Source organism: Lathamus discolor, chromosome 3 (genome assembly GCF_037157495.1).
Source record: "Lathamus discolor isolate bLatDis1 chromosome 3, bLatDis1.hap1, whole genome shotgun sequence".
Lineage (NCBI taxonomy): Eukaryota > Metazoa > Chordata > Aves > Psittaciformes > Psittacidae > Lathamus > Lathamus discolor.
The window spans coordinates 145,386,660-145,404,601 of NC_088886.1; the positions used below are offsets into that span (position 1 = coordinate 145,386,660).

The 17,942-nt window shown below is 41.5% G+C and overlaps 1 long non-coding RNA gene across 3 annotated transcripts; it reads right to left on the reverse strand.

The window, feature by feature from the left end:
- Window positions 1-1,283: 1,283 nt before the first annotated feature.
- On the reverse strand, window positions 1,284-17,528 carry LOC136011313 (uncharacterized). 3 transcript variants are annotated; one of them, XR_010611325.1, is made up of 6 exons: window positions 17,479-17,528; window positions 17,270-17,385; window positions 12,740-13,148; window positions 12,148-12,371; window positions 10,024-10,110; window positions 1,284-3,108 (listed from the first exon to the last, which is right to left on the reverse strand). It is a non-coding gene; the product is annotated as an uncharacterized LOC136011313 (long non-coding RNA). The 3 variants fall into 3 exon arrangements; XR_010611324.1 differs by having other exon boundaries at window positions 12,148-12,288; window positions 17,270-17,522; XR_010611323.1 differs by having other exon boundaries at window positions 17,270-17,522.
- Window positions 17,529-17,942: the final 414 nt, after the last annotated feature.

Genomic DNA, 17,942 nt, shown 5'->3' on the forward strand with positions numbered 1-17,942 from the left:
TCAGTCCGCAATTACAAACTCACCAGCACTTACAGAAACGCTTACGATGTGTACACATCCATGTCTATTCCTGTACCCCCAAATCCTCAACATTATTTGGAAGAGCTTTACCCCCACTGCCTTCAGCAGGAATCACGGAACACATCACAGGAGGAGCTATACCAGGCTCTCACGATTGATGCTCAAAACCCCAAACTCCACAGGGGTACCAGGGAATCTGTAGGACTCAGCAGCTCCAACATCCATCCTTTGGATGTCTACATCTGCACAGCCAAACCTGAGGAACTGAGGCTTGAGTAACAGCTCAGTCCTGGGAATGTCTTGGAAAAGAGAGATTCAAACAGTGGAAAAGTTACACACACATTTATATACAGGGGACAACGTCTTAATGTCAGTATTTCAACTTAAAACTGTAGGAATCTAAACTTGTATCTGAGCACATTCTGGAACGAAATGTAAAATGCATATTCATCAGGATTACAGCAAATTTGGGCCTAAAGAAAAAGTGGGATTTTCCTTGTGTTTTGTACACTGTAAGAGAGGTGGGCCAGAAACATATTCATGCCTACAAGCAAGTGAAAGCTTACCGATACCTAAACCACTGGGGGCTTTTTCCAAAACTGATTTATCTTATATTACTTGAAGATTACTCATGTAATCCTGTTTGTAAAGCTGAAAGAAACTAACATGCTTCCTAAAAATACTCATCTGAATCCTGAAATGATTTTTTGTTACTAGGTTCACATGCCTTTGGTGTTTACTTTTCCAAGGAATTCCCACAATTGCATTGGCAAGCTCTTTTTCAGCAAGAGTGCTGTAATATTGTTCTTTGCCTCTGCTTTTATAATTGCTATTCATATTACAGAAGTCTTCAGCGATGCCAATCAGGCTGCGAGCCCCATCATGGCAGATCAAATTATAATGACAAGAACTGTACCAGAAACCTGATCCCATGTACAACAGACTCAATTACATGCATGGCTCTTCCCCACGGAGGCAGAAATCAGCTGCTTCTGTAACACTCCCAGTTCTGGGTCGAAAGGGACAAAAGACAACCAAGATTATATGTAGGAGAACAATGCAAACATTAATCTTTAGCTTTTCAAGTTTAAATCATGGAGGAATGCCAGCTAATATGGTCTCAACAGGTCTTTCGTGAATATCCCCTTAACTTAAAATAGGCATGGAGATAGTGAATAGGAGAAACTCTGTTGCTGGTGGATTATGCCACCGCACAACACCCCGCCCCCCCCCCCCAAAAAAAAAAAACAAAACACAGGGAATGGAGAGCTGAGGAACTGAATAAACCCCATACAAATCAAGGCATGCATTAGATGAGCAAGACCTGGCATCATTTTGTTAAAGTCAGGTTCTGCTCAGTTAGTAAACTGGAAAGAACTCCAACACAAAACCCTCCAGGGGCATTTTTCACTGTCCCTCCTGTTCTGGAGAGGGGGCTGCCTGGCAAAGCAAATACAATTGTGTCACATGACATATATTTTCCTCATAAAAAAATCTCAAATAAAGATAAAATTTCAAACAGCAAAGTCCTGAGCAGAATAAACCTAGAAGCTGTATCCATTTCAAATCTCCGCCTCAAAATGCAATATAGGAGGCAACAAGGAACAGTAAAATAAGACCATATGGACTTGCGTCAACCTATTAGAAGTATGCTAAAGGGCTGAAGCCAGTGATTTGGCTATTATCTGGCTTTAATGACCTTGAGATGTGGTTGCTTAATTGCCCCAAAGTCAAGTTTTCCAGGCTCACTTCATGTCTGTGGAGCTGTAACCTTTGAGTAGCCCTACATATACTGATTTCCTCCAGGATTTAAACTCACAAGCAGCGTTGATGCACTGTCCCACAATGGCAGAGACTGGCAAATGAATTCTGACACCCAACCTCCAGTACAAGCAATGCAGGAGGTGTGCTGAGGAAGGGGGAAGCTTCATATTGCAAGTCTGGTTTAAGCTGCTCATTTTTATCAGCATAACTGAACTTTTTATTGACTTCTGACAGCATTTAGAAGTGATTTCACTTCTCGGGGGATTATTGGAAATATGCTCTTTGACTGATTCTCTTAGAAAACCACACTCTTTTCCAAGAAATTACTGCGCTTGGAATCATGTCATGCTTAGGTCACAATTAGAAAACACCAACAGCCCAGCCTGCATCCCTATGGACCGCATGTCGGGATTGCGGACAATCTGGAAAACAACTCTCGTTTGAAAGAAATGAGCCTAAAGACCCCATTTGACTTGTGTAAAGCAACTGTCTCACCTGGCAGAGTACCGTTCACCATGGCCACAGGGTGACAGCAGGGACAACAGCCTCTGCCCCACTCTTAGTGTACCATTCCTCACCCTGTCCCCAGGGATGTGCCAGAGGATGGGGACAAGCTCTACCCTGCCTGTGGGCACCAGCTGTGATGCTGTGGACAGCCCTGGGTGCTCATGGAAAGGGGTGAAGAAGACTCCACTGCATCCCCACCACCTCCATGTCTGTGTTGACCCAGCAATGTGGCAGGTGGGCAAAGAGGTTGTCCTGCCCCACGGTTCTCCATAGAGGCCCCACAGCTCCACCTGAGGGTCACAGCGGGACCTCATGCTCAGAATTCATCTTCCTTGGTCTGAAAGAGCCCTATTTTGTCAACCCTCAGGACATGCTGCAATGCACATTTGTTTTCCCAAACTGAGAAAAACTGGGAGAACTCTGGCAGGAGATCACAAAGACTGGAAATTTCTTTTCATCTGCTAGGTTATGATTTATGTTAATGATTGGGCAAAGGAAGGAGGGGGACTCGAGAGCAGGCTGTCTGCATGGCAAGGAAATCTCTCCAGACAGTGGGAAGGAGCGCTCAGCACAAGGCACAGGCAGCACTGCCTGCCTTGAAAATAAATAAGCCGCAAGAAAAGGCAGGTGGGTGCATGGCAGATCCATCGGACTAAATCCTCTCTGTGCCGAGAGCGCAGGAGAAGTAATTGTTGCTACTCCTTGTAAATCGTAGCCGGAACTGTGCTGGAGTCTGCAGAGGGAAATCCAGTCCCTGCAGAGATCCCCTGTGCAAAATATGTTTCTTCCAGTTGTGCTCGGGAGACAGGGATTTGGCTGCAAGACACAGACAAAAGTAAAAGTTCAAATGCAGTGACGATTACGTATGATAGGAAAGCTCCTCTTTGCCTTGGAGTGGATTTCTTTCTGACAGTGCTACTGATTTCATTACACGTTGCACTCAAATCCTTTAGTGCTGTAAATTTCAAGCTCGAGACAAAATTAAGGATCTCTCAGCCTTACATACACATTCTTTCCATGCCCACAGAGCTGTTCTCCAGTCCTGACTTAGCTCTGTGCTACAGGGAGGCAAACACGCACGCTTGGGCTGAGCTTCAGCTGACCTCTGCTTCCATGGGAAAGACCATGCTGTGGGACATACCTGGGTTTTGCTGGTGTGACTGGTAGGGATATGGGAGGAGAAGACACAAGATAACAGCCAGCATCAGGAGTTGGGGTCTTTCCAAGCACTCTAGAAACTTGGGGTGTGATTCCATGGACAACAATGTCACACAAAACCCAGTTACTGAAGCCTCTTATTGAGGAACCACCACTGAATACCTTGAGCCAACCAAGACAAAATGCTCCTTATCAAGCCCTTTGAGGCACTGCATGCAAGTTAGATCTGGGACTCTCTGCCTTCAACTTCAGTTTGCTTGCCACAAAGCTCTCCAGTTTGGTACTTTGCAATGCATACCAAGCCTCTACATCACATACATAGAGGATTCATCTCTGCTGATAGTGCCATTTGGTCCAGATTCCTTGTTCATGATCCTTACACCTTGCATGAAGACCTGCTTCACTGGGGTCTATCAAGCACAGTATCACCATTCCTACCCCTTCACTTCCCCATGAGATGCCATGAGTGTTACCCACTGCAGCTCCATCTCAGCAAAAGATATTATGGCAGAGGTGACCTTCCGCTTAGAAGGCCCTAAGGCTTTACTTTAGTATGAAGGTCCCTTTCCAAAGCTACTGTGAAGACACGAGAAACAAAACTTATATCCAAGAATCTGAAGGGTTTTCTGCACATTAATTAACCCCACAGCACCCAGAGTGAGACAGGGAAGTGTAGTAAAACCAATTAAGTCACAGATGAAGGGGAGGAACTGGGGGTTAAGTGCCTTGCAGATGGAGGGACTGGAACCCAGGCTTTCTGGCTCACAGTCTCGGTTCGACTTCCCAAGAGTCCTGGGAGTGAGACTTTCCCTGTAGAGCTGTTGCTCTATGAAATCAGCTTGGCAGCGTGTGACAGACATAATCCTTTTCCCATATGTTTTATTTTCTATAAATAGAGCTACGTCTCATTAGCATGCTGTAACTTCAGGAGATAAGGAGAATGCACAAACTGACAAACAAATATCTGAACTATTTCCAGAGAATCGCCTGGAATTCCAGGCAGCCCAGGAGGACAGCACTGGATTCAGCCTCCTTTCCAATTTGACATCACTTGCAATGCCAGTGACTGGGAAAAGATTTGTCCACATGGTGAGGGGTGGTTGGGCCCCTTACAACACATTGCACTGCTGCAGGTGAAACAGGCCACTTACCACAGAGTAATGTTTGTTGGGTTGTATTACAGAAACTGTGTAATTCCAATCCTAATCTTTGGCAAACTACAGCCACAAAAAAGGCAGATGAAATCGTTTCCATGTTTGGGATGTTTATCCCAAAGCTATAACTCTCCCTTATGTTCCTATGAAACCAGGATGATTTTTTACCATCGTTACCATAGCATTACAGGAGATTTGTATGACTGGTGTTTCTAAAGATACAATACTGTTGGGACTGTTCTGAACAGTTTATCCTGTTATAGCCTGGCAAAAAAAGAAGATGATATTAAAACATGCCATACGCAACCTCTCAATTGTTTTAGACCAAACTGAATTAAAATAATCTTTCATATGATTAGACTAGAAAAAACAAAAGCAGTCTATTTTGTAGTTAATAATTGGCTGAAGGTTTCTTAAACAGAATAAAACACACAAGAACTGCCACACTAAATTAGATGTGGAATAGTGTTATCGTATTCTCCAGCTCTTTGCTCAACAGTAGCTAGGAACAAACACCATAAAGGAACATGAGCAGAAACCTGCATAATAAATAAGGACTGGAAAGCAGCTGTTTGGTTTCCTCCAGAAACTTGAATTTCCAAAACCAGATTTTTTTTTTTTTTTTTTACCATTCAAATTAAAATAAAACTTGTGAAACAAGTCAAGAAAAAACAAGGAGAAAAAAATTCCTCGTGAAACAGGGATCTTAGGTGGGAGACACTACCGGCGGTGAATGAATCCACCTCACCATTGTGGATGGAGGTCAGTTAGTATCTTCCCTTCTTCAGCTCAAATATACTCCCTAAAATGTTTGCAGAAATACTCCAGATATTACAAAATTGCATTCTTCCTCCCCCTTTTTAACAGCTTTTGAATGATTATGGAATACTTTGAGTCTGGTTCCTTCCTCATCTGAGTAACATCTTGATTTTCTGCCTTTCAGTATCAAACACCTCTTTTCCAGTATCAAACACCTCTTTTCCAGTATTCCATGGTTTGGCAAGAGGGTGACAGAATCTGCCTTCCCTACAGAAAATACTGATTTTAGACCACCTTGTTTTTACACATTCCCTCTTAAAAAGAAACCATCTCACTCTGCATCACACAGAAAGCTCACCATGGCTCTGTCTACTGTGGTTCCCACTCCCTAACCCACTCCCACACCTGCCCTCTGGTCTGCCCCAGGGATGGGTTCAACCAGCAAGGAGCATGGGTTTGCGAGACACTTCAGGGTACACGCATGCAGTGACACAGTTCCTTCCCATAGGAATTTCCAGACATTTAAAGGATTCTTAAAAGCACAAGATCTCATGAAAGAAAGAATTATTTCCATTCTAATGCATCAATGATTCATTCCATCAGTGATTTAAAAATAACAGGCTGGGGACAGGGGTAAATATACCCCAGCTCTTTCTTAAACAAGAACCCTACAAAAATCACAGGGAAAGAATGAATCTCTAGCACGCTGTCATACCAAAATTATATGAATGCCTAACTCCAGGAGGATAATTACAGTATAACACAACTTGAAATGTTTTTCATGTGTCTGTCAGGATCTTTTTTCCCATAGCATTTTTTTTGCCACAGGCCAAAAACCAGCTTTAAAAAACAAGCACCTTTTTCTTCAAAGAGGATATCCACGAGGAACAACTGTAGAAGCTCTGGGTAAGATTTATCTATCTTTGTTACTTACCATGAGCACCAGCACTTGGTTTTGAAACCACCCCAGCCCCTGCCTGGACACCCAGTGCTCACTGCCCGTCCCAAACCCAGCTCCAGTTGCAGCTTTTCAGATGGGCGCAGTTGCTAGGGTGGGCTTTTGGGCTGCAGCATCCCCAGTCTGGTCCATGTGTCTCAGTGGCTCAGCCTCTGCTGGGACATCACAGAATCAGACTGGTCTGGGTTGGAAAGGACCTCAAGATCATCTAGTTCCAACCCCCCTGCCAGGTCCCAGCTGCTCAGGAGTCTCTTATACAGCACAATGTTGCACCTATAGCTAATACATGCTTTACTTTCCTTTTCTAAAGCTATGATTAACTTGAATGGTGAATCACAGCATCTTAGAAGATAGGAAAAAGGTAGGAAAGTATGCAGGAGGGTAGGAAGGTATGAACCGAGGCACACAAACATCTTAAAATATCAACAATATTCTCCATAGGAGCCAAAACTCAAATTGTGCTTGAAGCACCAGCAGACCGTTCTCCAGAAGTGGTACGATAACCAAGTATAAAGAGTGTCTCCTGGAAACTGCTAAGTCTGGAAATAAAGCCATTGGCTATCTCTATAGAGATGCACACTTATGGTTTTTATTGTTTTCACAATGGAAGATCCCACAACCAACAAAGCTCCCAAAAGCGTAGCTCTTGCACAAAAAATTTTCCATACTTGACATGACTTTTCTGTGGGACAATCTTTCCTTTGGCTTGTAAATAAATCAGGCATTTTTATAAAACATATTGTTTTAAAAGAAACAAACCATGAAACTTTCACAGTTTATTCTTAAAGCTGGTAGAACACCTTCCATCACATTATATATTTATTTTTGCTACATTCTGGGGGGAAATCAGTTATTTTGCCTTCATTTAATGTTGTCCTTCCGCCTGTCTTTTGTTTTAAGGAGCTCAGTCCATCAGCAGCCTTTGAGAGTAGATCATAACCGAGAGAGGGTTGTTTGTACTACATTACAAACTCTGGTTCATATTATATGTTTGACTCATGTCTCAGCTTGCCCAAGATAAGCCTATTAAATAGCATTCCAAACAGCAGCTCTGCCCAAGGGAGACACTTGTCACTCCCTTCGAAGACTACCATAGGGAGACCAAGCCCGTAACCCTGTGCCACCTTGAACTGCTGAGCTGCCTCTGAGGGTAAATGGTACCCAAGGTACCCGAAGTGCTGAGCAGGTGAACAAGGTTGGAGGTTGGTACTGAAGCATGTGGCAAGGAGATAGGATGAGTTATGATCAAGGCACTTGACTCCATATGCTCTTTCCAGAGCATGGGTGGAGTACATAGAGTCATTTTGGATGCTCAGATTAGGGTAGGGCTTGCTCAGATCAAGAGATATTATTTATAGAATCACAGAACAGTTTAGGTTGGAAAGGACCTTAAGATCATCAGTTCCAACCCCCCTGCCACAGACATTTCCATGATCTCAAATGCAATCAATACCATGTCTCGTACTTGAACAACTTCAAGGAATTTTATCATTACGAGTCATGTGCTAAAGTCATCACCTGAAAAAAAAAGTCATATGCAAAATACATTGTTTTCATGTAACATCACCCCAGAATAAAGCAGAAGACCAGACCGTGCACAGCCTGTGGAGAGCAATGGGAAAACACATGTAAACGACTGGTGGGAGTTCGGGGTGATCTTAGAGGTCACAGCTTGGAAGGACTCAAGTGTGCCTCTCAGACCTGAACCCAGAAACAGCAACTAAATTGTAGCCAGACCTGGAGGAGTCGGTGGGACCACCTGTTGGGTCAAATTGTGTATTTAAACAGTGATTAAACACTCCTATGACAAGAGCAGCCCAGGGGTGAATGCTCAGCGTGGCCGGGCCCCATGCAAATGCACGCCACAGCAGTGCCAGCCCTGAAGAACACGCAGTGGAAGAGGCATTGCCCCTGCAGCACGCAGGGCTCAGGCAAAATGCAGGACTTCAAAGGGAGGTTTGACTTTGATAGAGAGTGAGTAGGGGCTGCTGAAGAGGGACCTGTGCTACAGAACAACCAAGCATGTGCTTCACATTTCTGAAATTATATGCAGAGAAAGACTTCATAGATGAAAAAAGAAAGGAAGGGGAGAGGAAAAAAAAAACCAGCAGCATATAAAAGTTTTGGGCATCAAGACTCTTCTTAAGGCAGTGTTTCTGAGCCCTATAGACACTATGACAGTGTAGTCTGAAAACAGCAGCGTTTGCATTTAAATCACACATATATATTCTTTTTATCCCATTTGGACTTATTTAGCAGCACCTCTCCTGAGATGTGAAAGAATGCAAATAAAGCATCCAATGCGATTCCTTACCAGATACAAATTACATTAATTTGTCATAGAATCATAGAATCATTTAGGTTGGAATAACTTTTAGCCATTACAAAATCCACTTTACTGGCTTTCTGCTCCCCCCCTTCACTCACTTCTTGGACTTTCGAAGCAGATTTTTGTTGAATAGATCATTCCGGATTACACACTTCTAGCTTGCTTTCATATATTTCAAAAAGAAAATCATAAATATGACCTCATATGTTAATAAATCAATTATGGAATGCTGCTTTACACATATGTTCAAAACATGACCCCTTCCAAGTTCTCTTAGAGCAGAAAGTTGGAGTTTAGATTTAAGGCACTTTAGCTTTAAAGAGACTGGGAATTACACTATCTGGTAAATATTAAGTAAAGCAGTTTTTCTGTTAAGTTTTATCTTGCCTTCAGTGGTTAAAGCTTGCTCAACAACACTGTTTTAGTTACACATGAATAAGCCTTGGCCTTACGTTTCTTCCATAACAAAATTGGTTTTTAGTAGCTATAATTTGCTTAACCATTTTTGAGTTATGAAGGGGTAAAGCAGAAGCAGACTGGGATTCATTTATGCTCTTTTGCACTCTCAAAGGCAATTCTGTGCTAAAGCGTTTTCATTTTATAAAACAAAACAATGCTGGTGACTCACTGGTAATGAGGACTTACATAATTGCTTTTATGGGAGTCTGACAAGAAGAAAATGTGCAGCAGCCAATCCATGCAACTTTTAAAGCTGCGAAACAAAAGATGCACAGAACACTTTTCCTTCTATTTTAGGTTTAATTCCCTACTAAATTTCATCCGGGGCTTAATGTAAAAAAAATGCTGGATTTATTGTTAAATGCCTGAAGGAGATGAGATAATGTTAAAAAATATTTGCTAAAAAATAAAACCATCAACAAGATGTCTTTAATGTTTTTCTGTAGTCCCTCTCTGGCTTTCAGAGCCATGATATCGAGTAAACCAGCATTTTTCCATAGCTACTTGCCTGCTGAGGCTGTGCATCTCACCCATTTTGGGAAAGTGATGCACAGGGACTGAGAGACACATACAAGAAAGGGACATAGACCACTGCTGGGCTTGGGCAGAGAGGCTCTGAAGCCCAGTTTGTGAACCTGAACTCAGCTGAGGTCAAAGGAGGCCAGAAACTGAGTTGCTCTCCCTATAATCTATAGATAGTTTTCTATTCAGCCTCAAAATTCCCAGGTGCCTACAGCTGGGTACACACTCATGCCGGGACCTGCATCAGTTATACAACATACAGGTTGTAAGATTGCACCTTTACACACAGTGCTTGCACTCACCAAGCTGAATATGGCTTCTGCTGGAGATTAACATGATAGACGAATTTCACCATACCCTCTACCACATATAATAACACAGCAAATAGGTACCTGAAACTGCAGAGAAGCATGTAGCCAAGTAGAACTGTGCTTGTGCTGAGCAGAGGCAGGATATCCCCCTCCTTTCTCCCAGGGGGGCTGTGGGGTGGACAGGGCAGGAGTTAACAAAACAACTGATCAAACATTAAAGCCCAGGTTTCCTCTACCTTTCCTGCTTTAAAAGCAATCCTTGAGCAATCAACACAACTGTATTACAGTGTTCATATTCAGCAGACCAGAATTATTCCTTTTGATAGGAGCTATTCCAGTTTATATGAGCCAAGAGTTCTGTTTCTGTCTCTCATCACACCTAATATCAACATACCGTCCAACTGTATATAGTGACAAAACACCTTATTTGAGTTGAACTGCTCAGTAGCTGGCGGGATATATGTCTAGGCACTTAAAAACCCTTCTGCCTTCAGAACTGGATGCTGAAGAAATTAAAATGAGAGTGAGAGGATTGCTATCAAGATGCTTGTGAGAAGTAGCGAGCCTGTTACTGTCTATTTCAGAGAAAACAGCACTATTAAAGGACACAAATGTGATACTTGATTTGGATGTTTTCCCATGCAGATGAAAGGAGTCACTCCTCATGCAATTCTGAAAGAAACTGATTAGATTTATGCAGGCAAGTATCAGCTTGTGATTAGAATTTAGGTGAGGATGCAGTTATGTGGTACAGGAAATATTGGTGTGTGTGTTTTCTGTTTACTTTCGTTATCTAATGTGCCCTGCATTAGGTTAGGAAAGAGAAAGTGGTTATTTGGGAGATTTTTGAGCAGTTGTAAATTTATTAGTCTTTCCTGAGAGAAGAATTGGACATACTACCTCTTCATAACACAGTCTCTTTGGAGGGACTGGTATAAAATGCCTTCCAAGCAGTTTCAAGCAGAGAATCAGTCTGTTACTGATCTGCTTAGAACAGGCATGAAAAGGACTGAAGAACCAGCTTTCCCAAAGAAAGTTCCATATCACAAATATTTGTTTTAAGAAGTAATGCTGGCTTTGATGAAAAGTTCAATGGCGGAAATGCAAGGGGAGGTTGTATATATACATATGTATACATATATATATATGCACACACATGTATGGTTTTGGGTTTTTTTCAGTTGAATTGGGATAAAACAGATCTGAGGTTTTAAATTTTTCATTTATCAAATAAATCTGTTACCAAAAAAGCTTCATTTCTGGCAACATTTGTGTTGAATCCTACAGTGACATTTACCTTCAGGTAACCTCTCTGTGTAATTCATGTCTTCATTACAGCTAATGGGGAGATAGACTAGTTAGTCACTACCTAAAAAAAAAAAAAAAAAAAAAAAAGAGGGGGAAACAGAAGAAGCAGCCAAAATTGTTGTATAAAAGCTCAGAAATCCTTTCATGCACTGTCTAGGCTTGGAATATAGAAGGGAATCTCTGCCAAAAAGCAAAGGATGTTGAAACAGAATCATGCAATGTGTTAATGCCGCAGGGCATTGGAAGTAAGATGCCAGGGACTTCAATCAGAAATTGAATGATCTTTGTGATATAGCAAAGAGGATGGAATAACATCAGAGAACTGTGAACACAATGGAAAGAAACAGCATAATCATTTGTCATCACTCCAAGCAAACGAGTGCTGGCAATGACGTTTTCTGCACCAACCTATTCATGTCATAGTTTGAGGTTCAAATACCTTTCAGTAGCAAATCTCACCAGCAACATCCTCCAACGGCATGGAAATATGCCACAATATCCACCACATCTGACACTTCAAAGGACTTGTGCTCTGGTCCTCAGACAGTTAAGTGTGTATATGCTAAGGTGGCTATGAATTCAGATTAATTTAAAGAGCTTGTGTAATTCACAACCTATTAAGTTAACCCAATTTCAAAACTGGTTCCATTTAGCGTAAGAATGGACATCCATGCCCTTTGAAATCCTCTACTGTCTTCATTCTTTATGAAGCATTCTTCCTTTATACTGCTGCTGATCTCTAGCTGTGTCTTACACAGAATCAACTGGGACTGGTCAGATACTAAAACTTGTCCTGACCCATTATATGTAAAATATATAATTACACTGAAAACATATACAAAGAAAGGTGTCTAAATGTCCTGCACATAGACATGCACATGAACCAGAAACACTCACTCTGATGGAGATATACCATTTGGTTACCAGAGTTGGTCATCTTTTAGCATCTTCTGGCAATAAAGTTGACCACTTTTCCGTGTGGAGAAGTCAGTAGCTCTTGATAGTGTCTAAAGGTGTTCAGCTCTTCTGTAGAGGGCTCTACACAAACATCCAAACACCCTAACTTTAGGCTCCTGTTTCCAGAAATGTTGTGTTTAATTTAATATTCAGCCTTCATTTGCCTAAAAATACAGAGAAAGAAATAGAATACTGCATACTAGAAACCTTACCTATAAACACATGCAGTTTTAAGATACAGGGATTTACTCAGGGATGTACGTTAAGCAGAGAGCAGCACTTTAAGGCTGAGGAGAAGTCAACACTTCCACTTAGATGGTGAAACTAAACTCTCATTATAAGATATTGTCTAGCCAATATAGCTTCATATTTCACTTTTCAATACAATATAATACAGTCTAATTTATAAGGTGCCTTATCATGCAAACTTCCATAGGCACAGTAATTTAAAAGAGATTATGTATAAGCTCTTCTAAAAGCAAATATCAAAAAGAAAAGATTCTTAGTCTTGTAATATTTCAGAAACTCTTACTGAAGGAGCTCCTCTGCTTTTGGGGTGGTATGGAAGTCCAGAGAGAAGGTGGTACATGCCAAAACTGTTCAAGTCAGATGCCTTCACTCTGGTGCTTAAATCTACAGTTAGCATTCAAGAAAAGGGCACGAATTCAACTTTTCAGAGAGCTGTGTCTTAGGTCTATGTAAATCAATGTCATTTCACCAACTTGCAGGAGCTGAAGATGAAACTACTGGCTTTAGGAATGTTGTGGGAACACTTGGTTTGCTTCTTCACATTCATACATATTCCTGAAGTAAAGAGGATTCTTCGCCTTCCCCCACAATTTTTTCATCTCAGTTTCCAGATGTCATGACCCTGTCATTTCTTTTTTATGGATTTTCATGTGCCCCTGAGTTCCATCACTACCAGGCATATGTTGTGGGATCTGAAAGGAAGCAGAATTTAGCTGTCTATGATCAGGACAGCAAAAGGTCTACAGGCAGTTTTGATTACAATGAACAGCATGAAGATTTTTCATGCAACGTACACATAAGTATATAGCACTTCAGTGCTTTACTATCAAACTACGCTGCATAGACATCTTTTTCCCATTCTTCTAATAAACAGGGTTCATGGACAAATTCCAGCTGATTGCTATGCTCTGAACAAAGCAAGTGCAATAGAAATGCTGGCAAGCACATTCTCACCAAGGTTTGCATAAGTTTTCATTCAGGATTACAGACTTTATCCTACACAGATGAAGACATTTAACATTTTCTTTGACTTTATCAGCAATTGGAATATCTCTAGGATGGCTAATAGACTGCTTTAGGAAGTCAAGATTCCACTTTTATTGTTTTTATGGGAAGTTCACCATTTGCAAAGATGTTACCTTATGAACATAGCCTGCTGCTCATACAAATGGAGATATCTTTGGTCTGACTGAGATTGATTCTTGGGTGCTATACTTTTTGTTCTCAGGGACCAAGGAGATGCTTCTACCAAAGATGCATTGCTTCAGGTGCTGCATCTACCCATAGCCCACAGGAGACCCTGGCTTCCAAACAAGAGAGGAAAGGTAGTTTTCATGTAGGGTTGTGCATATATAGTAGGATTAGCTAGTTCGAATACTCAAAAGTGTAGTAGAAAGTGGAACAAATAAAGATCATTCCATTACCATGTGAATGTCTGCCCATGCCCCTTCAGAGAAGGGATATGAATAGCTAACACGAGACTGAAGAAGCATACCCAGTGTTTTCTTCAGTGCATTCGGCACTGACAATGCATCTTGGGATCAGCTTCTCCACACCAAACTTTCATTCTTGGAAAGGTATAGAAAGAAATCTTCATGCAATATCACAAGTTAAAAAGGTAGACACATCCAAACAAACCCAACTATCAGATCCTACTTTTGGGTAGCATTCAATCTTTATAGTTTTAATAGTCTTTCTCTAGGCAATTAGGACTACCCATCTCAAGCCTAGCACAACCTGCTTGATCCTCTTTACTTAGGAACAATCAAGCGATTTATATTAAGTAACTTAAATGACCTTTTCTGTGCACTGAGCCATTGTAACTGATAGTATAGAAATGTACCAACATGTCATGACATCAAATTCATTGAGCTCACAGAATCCATCAATTACTTTGAGCAAGCTCCTTGTAAAATGAATGGAATGTTTGTTATTATGAGAAAATAAGTCAAGAGCACTCAATGGCATTAATCAAATAAAAATAATGTGGAAATTCAGACTTCCAAAAAGAAAACAGTGAATCATCTGTGAACTTGGCACTGCATCAAGCATATGCTATTCATCTTCACTCTAAAGGCCCTTCATGACCTATCCACACTCCACCTACCATTTTTTCCTATGCTATCAACATGTCAGCTCTCTCCACTGATCAGTCAGTGATGCCTGCCATCATCACCCATTTGTTATGTTCACTGACGAGCACTTTTGCCCTTTCTCCCATGCCAGCCTTCATGCACAGGAGAAGCTCCCATAAATATCAGCAAACCCACCTCATTGTTCTCTCTCAAATGCCTCTAGAAATGGCTCCTTTCCTGGGATAGCCACAGGAAAACATCTGATCATAGTAAATGTAATGACTTTTGTACTCAGCTATTCTTACCTAATTATTTCCTTTTGCTTCTCTGTCTGTCCAGTACAACTACCACACTGTGGCACTATATCTGCTACTACTATTTCTTAGTAGTCTTAGACAAGAAGTGACTAAGGGCAGGAATGGAGTCTTTGGCCTATATTTACACAGTGCTGAGCATAATGGGTTTCTACGACTAGGGCTCCTTAAGCATTTCTGCAGTATTAACGATAACTTCTCCACAAAATTGTACATTTTTATTTGGTTTATATGAAATGTAGTGGCAACATCATACAGATGCAGTCCTCTCGCTAATTAAAAATGAACCACCCTAAAAATCTGGGGGTTTTCCCTACATATAGTATGTTTACTAGGGAATATTCTACCAATCCACCTGAAATTAGTCACAACCTTTACAAATCAATTTTGATGAGAACAGATTAACATGAACAGAAAATCATAAAGACTCCCAGCCACCCTACCATCCATATAAGTTCATTTTCCCTGTGACCCTAAGCTGCAGGTTGAAATAACTTATATCTTGATGTGTGCTTGGCGAGCTGGACTGTTTCAGTGGAAGGACATTATTGCTACATCATTCTGGGAAAGGCACTTAAGTCTAGCCCTTTTGTTTGCATTCCCTTACTTTCATTGTGTGTGCCCATCATGGGGAAACTGATTTGTTACTAGCTCAGGAAAATGTTCTCTTTGACCAGCATTGGTAATACTTGGTTTCCATTTAAATGTTTTTGGTTCTATCTAAACCATATTTTCAGACATTTTTTTGCTTCTCACAGCCCTAATCTCAAGTAATAACTTAAGAAAAGCAGCAGAATTTAATATAAACCATTACTGGTAAGACAGGTAATAATAATAACAGTAAAAAGTGATTTCCCCACCACCACCACAGTTATTTGTCATTCTCAAATGCCTGGGGGAGAAAAGGTGAACTTTCTACATGTCAGAATGTCATGAAATTCAGGCAGTTTCAGACCAAGAAAGAATGAATTCCAAAGCTGTGAATCTGTTCTTTCCATTATGGTTCTAAAAGAAACACAAGACCTTCCACAACATGCAGGGAAATAAAAATGTCTCATGGCTATAGAGTTTACTGTGGTTAAACCCCAGACACTTGATATTTGTATTGCACAGGCTATGGTATAGTGTGTGGCACAGTGGTGTCAGGTAAATATTTATTGCTGTGCATAGTAAGAAGGGCTCTAGAAGTAATCAATAGCAACAAGTAGAAAATAAAACCAAAATCAAATGAGATTCTTTTGTTATTGGTGTGGGGTTTTTTTCTTTTTTTTTAAATTAGCCTTCATTTTGGAGTTCCTTGCCATCACTTCTCTTATGAGCTTGTAGCTGAGGCAGTTGTACAATACACAGCTACACATGTATATATGTAATGGGAAAGAGCTAATAATGGTGCCTCTCTTACCATAGTCAATGGCAAACACTGCATTGACTAAACACCCACCTAAGAGTAGCTCCAGGATAAATGAAACAGCACCTTTCCTCTGTCAAAGGAAGGGCATCACCAAGCTGACTGCGAGCTGCTGTTTCCCATAACACCACAAAATCACTTTCTGTATAAACCCCAAACAAACAGATGTGAACCCCCTTAAACAAGGGGAAACCGGACTCCTGGTTTCCATTCTTGTGTTTCTCATCACTGGAGAGAAAAAGCATAGGTTTGTTCTGTGGGGCACACAGGCTTCCCAGATGGAAACAGAAGTGGGGATGAAAAGTCCACCAGTCCAAGCTCACAGCTCTTCCTGCTACATCAGCAGCCAAATCCAGACACGCAGTGGGCAAAAATCATTTGCCTTCACTGCCTAGAGACAAGAGACACTCATGGAGTAGTCACCCAGTCTAAGAAACAAAGCAGACAGGTTTCAAGACTGCATGGTGGTTATGAGGGAGTCCTCAGGTGAGACAGTTTTCATCCTTCCATTGCACAGATTGGTATAGTTAAGGTATAGATGAGCAATTATGATTTTGGCAAGGCCCAGGCTACCACAGCAAACCTGAACCCCACTGTTTTATACTGCACTTACGTTCTTCACACCGCATAAAAGCCTTTTGTACGTAGCATGCCAGGGAACAGAAACAAATAGAGCTTGAGATACTGCATTGGACTCCTCTCTCTAGATGAGGTTTTACCTACCTAATGAGCGATTTCTTTTAATTAAAAGTGGGGTGGCACATGAATTGCCATCTCCTCAGTGCAAGTTAGAGACACTGAGCTTGGAGTAATAGTTCACTGCATAAAATTCAACCACGTCTTTTTCTTGCATATAAAAGCACAAGGAAACAGAGACATTTTATCAGTGTCACATCCTAATGTATAACATGCTAAATAGCTTATATACCACAGTAAACCATAACAGCCTCATGTTAAATGTCCCACTGCAGCCGCAGTCAATTCTTCCCACAGCCACAGCCTGCTTCCCCTCTTGCCTGTGGATTGCTGGCAGCTTCCTCCAAGCAGGTGCAGACCACAGGCACACTCAGCATCACACTCTAGCTGCAGGGATTCAGCCTTTTTCTCTTCAGGCTTCCAGCTTTATTTCTTCCTAAAGCAAAATAAATAAACCAAATTCACCTCATCAGCCACATCCCCTTTCCTCTTGTTTGCCAAGGACCTTGCAGACCCTCCAGTGTAACACCTGACAAACTGCATCCTCTCCTACTCAGACTTTCAATACCACTCTCCCTGTAATTGTACCCAGCCACTAGGGTCCTGCTGCTTTTTAAAGACCTGACAACCAGGTGGAGGGCTTTACAGACCAGGTGACCCACTGAGCTTCAGCTAGGATGATTCAACTAATTACATCTCAGAGCACGGGTTTATGCCTTTGTAAATGCCAGCCTTTATCTGATAAGGTATCAGTGAAAATCTTCCTTGCTGTGGCTGCATGTCATGGGTTTGATGCAGCGGAAGGAGCAGTGATAGAGCCATCATACTCTGAATTTCCAAAGAGCTCAATGGTTGCGGGAGCATGATGATGTCTCTGCTGCAGGATGAATTTTACCTCCCAGCTGAATGACAGTTGCAAGAGGAAGGGTGGGTGAGAGAACAAGAACACCTGGGTTCGCTTCTTTCCTCTGCCCCAGATTTCAGTATATTACT